General features: G+C 26.1%; 1 protein-coding gene across 2 annotated transcripts in view; it reads right to left on the bottom strand.

Moving 5' to 3' along the window:
• LOC112693272 (gonadotropin-releasing hormone receptor-like) overlaps nucleotides 1-13648 on the bottom strand; it is a 99951-nt gene that overhangs the window by 71301 nt on the left and 15002 nt on the right. Inside the window, exon 1 of one of the 2 annotated variants that reach the window (XM_025568263.1) lies at nucleotides 9191-9440. The exons of the other annotated variant lie outside the window; for it this stretch is intronic. The gene's annotated coding sequence lies outside the window, so the exon portion shown is untranslated. Of the gene's footprint in view, nucleotides 1-9190; nucleotides 9441-13648 lie in introns of those variants that run through there. 2 annotated transcript variants of the gene reach the window in all.

Raw genomic sequence — 13648 nt, 5'->3', positions numbered from 1 at the left:
TAGTCGATTATTTATCGACTCCCTTATCTTTTTTCTCATTAAAGTCATCATTATTATTACTTTTACAATTATAAGTATGGATATAGAGTGTGCCAAATGCCTTGAGAAACTAATACACAAAGAAGATACACTAGAATGTAACATATGTAAAAAAAATTATACATTTCTACTATGCAGGTATCTCAGAGTGTAATTTTAAAAAAAAATGTCAAAGCTGAGTAAAGGAAAATACATTTTCAGTGATCACAAGCAAACTAATCCAAATATAAATAATATTCAAACACCAGTAAAGGTTGAAACGAAAATTGAAGAACTTATACAATCTGTCGAATTTATGGGTAAGCAATTTGATAATTTTAACAACAAAGTAGATTCGTTGCTTAATGAAATGAAAAATTTAAAAATCGAAAATGAAGAAATGAAAAATGAAAATAATTATTTACTAAATGAAGTTACGATTATCAAAAATAAAATTAAACAAACCTCATTATAAGCATTTATGTAGCCGGTACACCTCATACTCCCAATAAAAACTGCACAAAACTCGTAAAATAAATTGGGTTGAAAACTAACACAAAAATCAAAGTGGTAGAGGCAAATAAACAATATTTCAATAAGAATTCAAGTGGTATAATCGTAGCAAAATTAGAAACAATAGAAATGAAAAATAAATTAATCCGCAATAGTAAAATTTCTAAAATAACAGCAAATAACCTATGTAATACTTGGCCAGATAAAAATCAAATATTTATAAATGAACGATTAACTAAGGACAGACGATCATTATTTGGAAAAGCAAGAGCATATGGTAAAGAAAAAAATTACAAATTCGTATTGGTGAACAACGGTGACATACGCATGAAGAAAGATGGAAAATCAAAAACACTACGCATAATAAACCAACAAGACTTAGATAAAGCGTAAGTTACACTGCTCATCACATTCTATTCTTACATTAAAATCAATGTATATTTTTTTAATCTTAATACAAACAATAATTGTAATAATTAAAGTTTACAGTACATACTAATTATAAATTTCAATCATAATAAACAAACTATTTCAAATAATAATAATTATATACAATTATACATTACATTTTAGTAAACGTCTTTCAAACAAATATGACTTCAATTAATAATATTTATAAACTTAGACTCTGTTAAAACCAAATTACATTGCATTAATGAAATAAATGAAAGCTTATCAAAATATAATAAGAGTCTCAATATACTACATACAAATATTAGAAGTTAAATCAAACACATAAATGATTTAAAATATTTAAATGCATCACTAAATGATAAATGTCATATTATAATTGCTTCAGAAGCATGGACAGGCAAAGATTTCAACCCTAAATATTTTTCATTTTATAAAGGATTCAATACAGACTATTCAAAAAATAATTTACGTAGATCAAATAGAGAAGTGATTTTTATAAAAAATTATATTATACATAGTACTACTGAGTATAATTCAGGACACTAATTGTTATTTACAACATTAAAAACAATGATCATAATTACGGAATACTAACAATCTACAAATCTCCAAATGGCGGTATAAATACATTCCTGACACAATTAAATATTATAATCAACAATATAATCATGAATCACAAACATACAAAAATTATAGTTTTAGGTGATTTAAACATAAATCTATTAGACACCTCACAAAACACAACAAATTATATAGTCATATTAAACACCTTAAACTTTACATCATATATAAATATCGCTACACGTCCCGACTCAAATACTTGCCTAGACTACGTTTTCTCAAATATTATCAATAATTCAATTATCTCTGTTCAGGTATCTCTTATCGATTCACTAATAACCGACCATTATCCCGTAATTACACAAATTATAGAAAATAATTCACACATATACAGTAATAATACAAATAAAGAAACAAATTTCTATAATACAATTAATTATATTAAATTAAATTAATTAATTAAAGACTAAACTGGAACCACAATTTAACAGATAATAACAGTTCTAATTTAAATATTAATTTATTAACAGCTTCCTTACAAAATGTAATAAAACTATCTATAATTACAAGAGCAAAAAAATCATAATATATACTACATATAATACTTTATAATTCAAAACTATTATTCATGAAAAGTTATACTGAAAAACAATTATTAAATGTCATTTTTATATTATTATGATTGTTTCTATTCTCTTAAATTCTTATTGTATTCTTTCTATATTAGTATTAAATTGTGAATTTTTTCATTTTAAATTGTATTTTTTATTTTATCTTATTTATTTTATTTTCTCTCTCTCTCTATCTCTCTCTCTCTCTCTCTCTCTCTCTCTTCTTTATATTTAAAATGATATCTAGATAAGTATTCTTGCTCTACGATAAGAGGTATTACCTCAGTGTAGAGCAAAACTAGTAATTTCATATATGTATCCTTTATACTTTGTACACATTTCTTCTACTAGCAATAAATATATTATTATTATTATTATTATTATTATTATTAAATGTTTAGGAATAAATTAAGAGTAAAATCCTTCTTTAAATATGCAATATGAAAAAATTTAAAGGTTACCTCAGGATCCTACTTAACTTTCAGTTCCAGAGTAGATAGTAACTCGAGTAAAACAAATACAAATACTTATTATATAACGTAATTAATTTATCGAACTTCTGCTACAAAAAAATCGGTATAATTTAACTCATAATAATATGAATTATGTTGAACCTTTGAAAATTAAATTTTTTAAAACATGTTTAAAACTTTTTTTTATTTAACAAGTAGCGTCTTCAATACCTTATCAATTTAAGAAATCACCATGGTATTTTATTAATCATTCATATACACCGTAACATCAGTATAATAATAATTAAGCATATAAGTGCGATTAAAAAATTTCCCTGATCTTCCCAAATTACTTTGAATTAGGTCCGGTTTTTCATTCATCCAATTATTTGCTAGATACATATCTGTCGGATTAATTTATCTGGCGGATAATCTTTCAAATAAAGTGATTCCGGTTTTTCATTGTAATTTTATTCTCCAGATAGCTATCTGACAGATAAAGTTTTCGGCAGTAAAATTATACTAATAGAAGGTAGTTACTGTTCATTATGAAACAAGTTACACACATTTATTTGATTATGATTGGTCAATGATGAAATTGATAAGGAATCGTTCGGTGATATTGACCCATTATTTATTGTAATACTGTATGTAATTACTAATCAATAATTATTAATTTTGTTGCGTGTTGAGTGTTGACTCCCGCTCGATATAAGTTATATTCACTTCTTTTTTCAACATGTCTCAAAAAAACATATCCAAAAAACAAACAAATTTCACATTTTATGAAAAAGAACTTTTATTGAAAAATGATCTACAAAACCGTCACGCATTAGAAAATAAAGTGTTAACTAATAAATTACGAACAACATTTTTTCCAAGTCTGAATCTCATCCTAAAGTCATGGTCATCTCACGCCAGCATATGTTTTATTCTTTCGTATACAGAGTACAGACGACGTCAATAGTTCAAATATTTAATTATTTCATAATCATCCTCTTCAAATAAATACATGTATATTGAAATTGAAATTGTGTATATATACACATATATATTTAAAATAATATGAAAAATTATGATAACTAACCATTTTTATGTTATCAGCTGTTAATTATCCGTCGAATAAGATTTATTTGATACAAAAAGTAACGGATAACTTATCCGTAACAATATCCATCGAATAAGGTCTATCCCGACATTGAAAAACTGAATTTATCAATTTTTTTCTTATCTGTCAGATAACTCAAGTTATCTGACGAGTAAATGTGATTGAAAAATCGGGCTTTATAATAAAAACTTTTATTTGCCAATAGGTAATAATATAAAAGTAGAAAATGTAATGTTTTCCAAATTTTCAAATTATATACATTGTATAAAAATCAATTAAATATTATGTTTACAATTACTCATTCTAATAGGAGATGATATTTTATGTATTCAATCGCATTAAACAATAGTGAACGTGATGAAAATATAAATAATTATGATACTCCATTATTGAGGTAACGAATTTATTTGATCCATATTAACGAAATTTAACTAAAGTAAATACAAATATATACAATGAAATAAAAATAATTTTATAATTAATAACAATTATATGTGTATAAATATTTTGTTTTTATTTTTATGAGAACCCATAAATTGTATTTTGTACAAGAAGAATTTTTAAATCACTACATGTTTTACATTAGCAGGGCCGGCGAAAGCTATGGGCGACCTGAGCGATTGCCCAGAGCGCCAGCGAGAAAAGGTCGCCAAACTGACATTTTATTTTTCTAATTTATCTTTTAATACGTATTAACAACCTACAGAAAGTAAGAAAATAACAGTTGTGCCTTCTATTTCAATATTCCATCGATACCGCTGGTTTTGATGTAAAAATAATGCTTGTAACAATACTGCATATCACCGCATTTGTGTGTGTAAATAAAATATATATTTAGTTCGTAAAAATTATTTTCATAAAATATTTTATATTTTATTTACTCATTTATAAATAGATTCATATAACTAGACGATTACGTAAAAATCGTTCAGACCTTATGGCGAAAATACCGCAATGTGTTGTAAATCAAAAAGACACATTTGCCTGAAATGCACGCATAATTTATTGTTTTCGACAAGCTCTCGCTACGTACGATCTGATCTGCTGTTTAATGTGAAATGTGTATACTAATAAGTTACAGTCAACAGGTAATAAATAATCATATTTTTCGTTTAGTTAATTTTTACATAATATTTTGGTTTCTTATTCATCAATTACAATGAATTCCGTTCTCTGGTTGTTAATAAATAAGTAATTAGTGAAACACAGTATTCTTGTATTATAAGCAATGGTGGCATGATGTAATATATTCTCCGGAGAAACTTTCAAAAATTAAAAAAAAATCCTAAGCTCAAAATTAGAACTATTATATTCTTGCAACGAAAAAAAAAACCTGTCAAAAAATGCACTGATATAATACTAATTTATAGTACCTAATACATACTAGTTTTATTTAAACTCACTAAAAAACTTAATTTTACTACTACTCAAAATAAGTGGGTTGGAGAGGGGAGGTTTAAGGGCGCCGAATCATGGTTTCGCCCAAGACGCCAATACTTTTGGGGCCGGCTCTGTACATTAGCTCCCAAAAATGATCGTTTATGAACTTCACGGTATTAAAACTTATGTTTTTATTTGGATAGAAAATTAAATAAGAGTAGTAAAAAAATTTATTTTTGCATTTGAAAGATAAGCAAGTCCAAAACGATTTCTCTGCTAAAATATTACCATATAAGTACACGAAAAAAATTAACACAGCCGAGTGTAAATTTGTATAAATTTGTTCACAATTTAATTTTAGACATGCCATTTCAGTAAAATAAACAATCATAAAAACTTGAACGTCATGGTGCAGATTCTATTTTCCAAGATTTAAAATCATCAAAAACCCGTTACATTTATTAATATGTGTACAATGTACATAAGTGTAAATGAGTGCAATGATTGTAATATACATGTATATATATATATATATATAATAATTTTATCGTCATAAATGATTTAAACATAACAATAATACACATACTCATTCAAAACGTCACGGTCACAAAATGTTATCATCCGTATACAACCGGGATTAACTGTTTTAAACGAGAACTTGCTGTCTTGGAAATTAACAGCAACGTCTTCAAACTCCTTCCAACGACGTTTTCTCCAATTAATTATTTCTATAAATTCTATTTATAAGTTACTGAGTAATAACACGGTCGCTTTAATGGGGTAAAATAGAAATAGCAATTCAAAGAATTATTGAAAATTGTGAAAAAAAGTGAACATCAATTAAAGTTTATTACATTTCTTTTGGTATGATGTTTTTCGCTAATCTAAGGAGAAAATGTCAATCTTCATTAGAAAATATATTTTGAATTTTTATTTTTCATTAAAATGCTTCCGAATTAACAATCAGAATCAAAACGTAATGCATTTAAATAACTCTTTTTTGGAACATTTAACTGTTTTCTTTGTGTGAATTAATGATAATATTATAAATTAATTAATTTAAAAATAAAGACTATTGATATGATTGGTATAATTAAGAACATAAAATTTGACTCCTGCACTACTTCAACGAGTTTATTTTAAATTTTATAGAATAGTTTTGATAAGAAGTTATCAAACATATATATATGTGTGTGTGTGTGTGTGTGTGTATGCGCGCGTATGTGACAACTATACATAGAATAACGAGATTAAATATCCAAGCCCACAAAATAAAATAAAAAAGTCAAATGTTTTTGGAGTAATATGAATTTAACATCATATTTCAGTAATTGTATTAAAATAAGAGTGTGAACAAGAGTCCAAAAAGTTGTGCACAAGGATAAAATATCTTATTTAATAAGCAATTGATGTTATTTTGTTAAAACCGGAAAATTTGCATATTAAAGACAAGTATTTTTGTGATTTAATAAATATGATTATAAACGAATGTGATGACTTATCTTAAAATCACTTCCTGATTTACTCATAGATAACTATTACATCGGTTCATATATAACCTATAATATTCACTATTCAAATTTTCCTTAGCATCCTTCATGAAATACCGTTCCAATACATATAGCGATCAACATTAATTTTTTACAACTATTCAAACAGGAAATGCGTAATTACATTTTATATATATAAGAAACTTCAATTTTCACTATAAAATACAAATTCAAAATATTTCTTTTTTTTTTTTTTTGCAATGCGTATCAGTACTTATTATTAATGCTTGAATGATTATATAATAACAATAATATCTTATTTAATTTCAGAGGCGGGTTTCTCAATAGGCAAAGTACGTAGCTGCCTAGGGTGGCACATTTTGTAGTGCAAAATATATCATTCGTATAAATAAATAAAAAAATAAAATTCCTTATTTTATATTTACGAAAAATAATTATATTATAATAATAATAATAATAATCTATCTATTTTGATTCATTCAAATGTATAGTCATAATAAATTCGTTAGATAAAAGACTAACCTGGGGTTTCTACTTATAGAATCCATCTCCTCCGTCCCCTCCTCAACTCAAAATCACCACTTCAAAACAAACAACTTATATATAAGCCAATCATAAGACCAGTTTAGTCTTGTGGAACTGCATTCTGAGGTTCTATCAAGCCTCAAACATCAGGTAAATTCAGGAATTCCAATCCATTGCGTTGAGGCTACTAACCAAAGCCCCGTGGTGTGTTTCTAATCATACCCTACACAAGGACTTAAAAATAATTACTACCACCGAACTGATCAAAACCGTATACAAGTTTCCTCTGAAGTTTAAGCACACACAGCAATACTCGAATATCTCATATGTCTACCGTCCACGCTCCCAAAAAATCCACCATGCAGATTAAAACGAAAATGGTATAGGGATCTATTAATTCAGTAAAAGAGGTGTTATTAATGGGTTTCTTCCTAAACATGTTACTCATGTTATTTTAATCCTATTGTAAATATCAAATTTTAAATTGTCTTTTAATAATAACAAAATTAAAATAAAAAATTAATTTGTAAAAATAACCACTGTACTTTTTCATTAAAATTTATTGAACATCCATTGCAGTTTTTCCAATGTAGGCTAAATAACTGAAAGCTAAAAAAATTGTCTAAATATTCAAATGAGTTAAAGTATATTACATAATAAGGGCGACAAAATTTTAATTCCTACAGCCATAAAAAATTTAAATTCTCCTCTATATTTTCCTAACCTTAAACAATGATTCAATGCGAATTAAAATTAACTTAAAGAAAAATCCGATAAGAATCTATAACTAATTATTTGCTTTCAGTGTGTTAATCGTATTTATTATAAGTACACATATGAAGGCAACGATAAATAATCACACTCGACAAACGATTCTAAACAAAGGTCAAAGTATTATACATAATAAATATCTTATCGCATATATTGTAATTTAGATGTATCACGTAATAAAAGTTTTTATGCTTGTTAAAATCACCAATTTTAGTTAAGTATTTATTTTATCTCAAAATATTTTAACAAAAACCACACATAAAAGTTTGAATAGTCAAAATATTTTAATGAGTTGCATTGAATGCTAACCAAAGACTAAAAAGACTAATTAATTAAGAAATTAAACAAAATTATTTAAAATAAAATATTAATATTGTAAATTAATATAAATTAAATATTAAACACTTTTTGATCAAATTTAATGTTTAAACGTGATTTTTTAAATTTTTATTGATTATTTCATAATAAATTTATGTGATCCATTTTAGCGATGGAACCAAGTTAATACAAATACCTTGTATAATTCATAATCTTTTATCAAAACAACAAAATATTATTATATCTAATAAAATAATATTCAAAAATTGAACATCTAAAAAATGGCAAATTACGAGTAAATAATTGCTTAAACTATTTATTTGTAAGCTATTTTATTTATACAGTACTATTGTATCATGTTTCGTATGCTTAGTTTTAAAATTCAAATCAAACACTGAATGAAAAAGAAACAATTTCGATAATTATAAAAACTTCAAACAATGAAGTTTAAGAGTTAAAATACTTAAAATTATATTATAATTTTACTTCAATAATACTGATATGAACTTACTTCTATAATAGTTCTAAATTCAATAAGGGTCTAAGTGTTATGTAAGCAATTTTAATTAAATCGATGTGATCTAAAAAAGTAAAATACAAATACAATTTTTTATTGAAAAATCAAAAGAAAAACTCTGTGGCATAACTAATTTCAAACCGATAATTCATAAAAACAAAAATAAACATACGTATGATTATTTCATTATGAAGCATATCTCAATGAATTTTTTTCTCTCGTTATCTGTTCGCGCGTAAATTGCCAAAAAAGCTGTACCATTTAACAGAAAAAAAAATTCATTATTTAATTTTGATTACATCATTTATTTTATTCGTTACCGTCTTATTTAGCGCGGTACGAAAATAACTCGATACTGTTTCGCATAACGATGACAATGTGTATATCAATTCAAAATTCTAACCGATTACAATATAATTACTATTATTATTATTATTATTATTATTATTATTATTATTATTACTACTATCGCAACGCACCACGACACCTACCTTTAGGAATAAAATGTTTGAAAGTGTGCAGAATATTATTCTCAATCGTATGTCCGCGAGTCCACGGCAAGGACTTATGTTTTCTAAGTAGTACCATCAACGAGGATTTTTTTTTTTCTAACGACGAATATTTTTTCTTCTTTTCACTCTCTTACTCTAATCCCTCGTTCTTTGCTAACCCGCTGACTCGACCACGCGATGTGCACAACGTTACAATTCGCTCGAAAGACGCCTTTTCGAGTACAGCACCCCAACGATTCTGCCCACCAACACCGGAGCGGTACACTCGTTGATTCGGCGGCAGCGGCGGCGTTGTCGGCGACCGTGTCTTGCACATGCGTTTGCCACGAAACGTCCGACCATTACACAAATGTATACGTGTGTGTGTGTGTGTGTGTGTGTGTGTGTGTGTGTGTGTGTGTGTGTGTGTGTATTTATATCACCTAGGTATATCGTGTGCAATATATAACTGATATAAATTACGTTTTTATCTTAACAGCAGTACTTAGTGTTTTTTCGCGCGGAATCGTAATAAATCATCTTTCGACCGACGTGTGTTTAATCACGTTGTTTTACAGTCTTCTCTCTTCGTTTAAATTTCACACTGTGGTGAATATTATTTGTAATATATACATTTATTTGTGTGACACAAGTAAGCATACCTGCCCTATGATCGTGCATCGTGTATACTTTGCAATAATAAAACTTTGTAGATAAAATAATGGTTACCTATTAATTAGTATCGAACAAAACACACGAGGAAAAGTGGAATAATAATAAAAACGAAAAGACACCAAATACCATATTATGTGTAATTTATGAGCTACTATGCGGAACAGTAACGTATATGACATAGAAAATAATAATATAATGCGAGTATATACCGAGTATACATTGCTAAACATATTTTCTTTGTAACAATCGTTGTCTTGAGGTGAAAGACATTTACTATTTATACGAATCTTTAACGCATTTTTAAAACGTACAAGTGATACATAAGTATGTTTAAAATCCAAATTTATGCTTTTAAGTATTAAAAATAATATTTAATTTCGTGCTGTTTATAATCAACAAATCAGATTATTAGTGTTATTATCAATAATAATAATCATATGATATAAAATAATTAATCTAATCCGTACAAGAAGTATCTTTTTAATTTCATTTCATTTTCACAGGCGCAATTCAATCTATCTATAGCTACAAATAACTTAGGGATAATCTTACGTAATTATTTTATCCTTTATTCATCATATTCGATCAATAATATTGAATAATCTATGATTCCTATATCGCCATACGTCTTAGATTACGAATCTAAAGTATTTAACTATTCTTTACAATTCCTTAGTCAAAATTATTTTAGAGTATGAATTGGTAGTTTAGAATGCTTTTCATAAAAAATCATATAAATTATTTTGAAGTTCAAACTAATAAATTACAAAATAATAAGTTCGTTTTCATTTTCAAACTTTGAAATATATAGAGAAGTTTATCTTTGATATTTAATCTATATATAACCTAATTAATAGCAGAATCTAAAATAATAATCTTTTTTAATCAATACAGCTGTTCCTTTATTTTATCATCAGTCAGGAGTTGGTTATATAAAACAGCGTCTAATTGATTATAGCACTCCCTCTCAGACTATAAGGTTCTTTTGGCATGAATATGATATTTTTTCGTTAACCTTATTGATATTATAAAAAATTTATCCTTATACTAACAAGTCATTTGAGCAGCTCATATTCATATCTATGTGTTGAGTTAGTTTTTCTATAACCAATTAAGATACTTTTTTTCTTTGTTGAATTGTTTTGTAACTTTTTTTCTAAACATTGTTGTGATTGATTTTTATTTTTTAAATTCTTTGAGCTTTCTGGCGTTTATAAATAAATAATAATAAAAAAATAAATTAAAAGAGTAGCTTCTATATCTAAAAAATTCTCAAACTTACCGATAAAAAACGTATTAACAATAGCCAGTACTAATGTATGTTAAAAGAAAAGTAATAATCAGTAAAAGATTAACAAATAATTTGGGTTCTACAAAAATTATTTCATACAATTGAACTGTTGTTCGTTAAATAAGCATTATTGAACACGAGTACTGAAATATTCATAACTAAGTTTTTAATTATATAATAGAACTATCAATGTTTATTCAATAGCGCGATTGGTAATACATAAAAAATATATTTCAATTAGAAAAAGTGAAGCATTAAACAAACTTTTTGAGTTATTGTCCCTTCTGTATCAGTAGGTACGCTATTTTGAGAGCAGGTAAAATACAAAAAATTTAAATTAAAAACAATCTTGTTTAAACAAATATTGTTTATTACCAACTTAAAAATGATTATATTTATTTGTTGTACATTTAAATATTTAAATGGTTACTCATTATTTTTAGTTGGTTCAATTAAAATAATACGTGAGCCCCATCCTCCCGTTAAATAAAATCTCATATGCGCCTCTGAGAGGGATTTTAGTATACACAGATATATCCGTTATTAATGGATTATTAATGACATACTTGGTAAATTATGATACCACTTTACCTTTATTTACCTTTATTTAAAATGAAACCAAGTGCATATTTTTTTTTTCTGACGTAACTGCCACAAATATTCAAAATTATTGAAGCGTGCAATATTTAAATTTAAAATAATTTTTTATTAAATAAAATACTTTAATGGAGACATTTACTATCAACACAACTGCTCTATAAAATTTGAAATTTTTGTTTTTTCTATATTTTAGAATAAATTTCTTAGTTTATTAAATTAAAATCTATAATGCTTCCTGATATATATATATAAATATATATAACAATACTATTTTTGAAAATATGCATAATGTGTGCATTTAATAATGTTATTCCAAGCAAAGAGTGTTTATTGGAATATTAATTAATTAATAACTAAATAATTATAGTTTACTAATAACTGAAATAACTTTATCCTTATCCTCGAGCTAATCTAAAAAAATAAATGTATGCTACCACTGAAAACAACAAAATGATTTAACAAAAATATATAGATATATTTTAAATAGTAAATAAAAATGCATTTTATTATAAAATATGAATCAATTATATCAATTTTATCCAAACGAATTAATATTAACAATAATGTTTCTAATGTAAAGGTTCAATTCTTTCTACACAAACACACAACATAATTAACTTATAATATTATTATTCATCCAATTCAAACAGAGTAAACATATATACAAGTAAATATGAATAATATTAATTGACATTTGTTTTTATAATGAATAAACATTAAGTACTGTTGTACTATAAATAGTTTAATCCTCTATTTTCAGTATATTACCGATTCAACTGATTGCTGTAAATTATAACTTAATTAAATATGCAGGTGGATTTAGAATAAAAATTATTACTGGAATCATTAACACAATCTCCTCTTTCAGCTCCTAATTAGGTCCTCATAACCATATACCTTGGTGATGTATTAAAAACCTCTTAATGCATTCACCTACACTTCATTACTTGTAATTAATAATGTCTAGTTCAAGAAGTACATCAACTCCATTACCTTAACGTCTTTAACAATAAAAATGTGCCTCTTTTTTGGGTCCTAATTTATTAACTATCTTGACATTACTGAAAGTAAAACTGTAGATCAATAGGGGCAACCTATACAAATATTTATAAACTCATAATTGTTAAAATATCATACTCCAATACATTTATCCCTATACATCTTATGTGAAATGTTTGGTAATCAAATTTCGCCATAGTTGTCCACCTATCTCATATTATAAGCAAATTTTATACGCCCCATGACTGTGAGAACTCTTATATTATCCAGATATAGTTATGGTCACATTATTTTTCCAAATATTCATATATTGGCTCTCTATTAATTTTTCACCCGATTTGGGCTAATCGCGTCGTAACGAGGATATATAAGATAACCAACATATTCGGTCTGGCTACTCATCATTTTAATATAAATGACATTCTCTAACGGTTTATATTTCCTTAGATGAATTTCTCAAAAACTTTTTTTCACTTCAAATCCGGTTTTCCCTCATTTTTTAACCATGATTTCTGTCGTCCTCAAAGCAAAATCGTAATAATTTATTTTTATTTTGTTTTTCCTTATTGTTCGCCTATAATTTCTGTGTTAAATTATTTCAATTAAAGAAAGTAGAAAAAAATGAAGTTCAACACTTTTCTTATATATATGAATAGTATTATTTGTAAATAGTATATCATATATACGTGTGTATACATTTTGAATCACTATAATAAATGTAATACATTTTACTAAATAATTATTTTTAGTTTGTTTACGAGGGCTGACAATAAAGTAAGGTCTCCAATTTTTTTTTTCATAGAAAATGACATTTATTTACAAAAAGCGATACACCGTTGGAAAGGCCAAGGTCTTGGCTACTTTTCTACATAATCGCCATTTTTTTTCCAACA

Source organism: Sipha flava, unplaced genomic scaffold, assembly GCF_003268045.1.
Source record: "Sipha flava isolate LNK unplaced genomic scaffold, YSA_version1 83_pilon_pilon, whole genome shotgun sequence".
NCBI lineage: Eukaryota > Metazoa > Arthropoda > Insecta > Hemiptera > Aphididae > Sipha > Sipha flava.
This window is presented reverse-complemented; position numbering and strand designations above follow the sequence as displayed.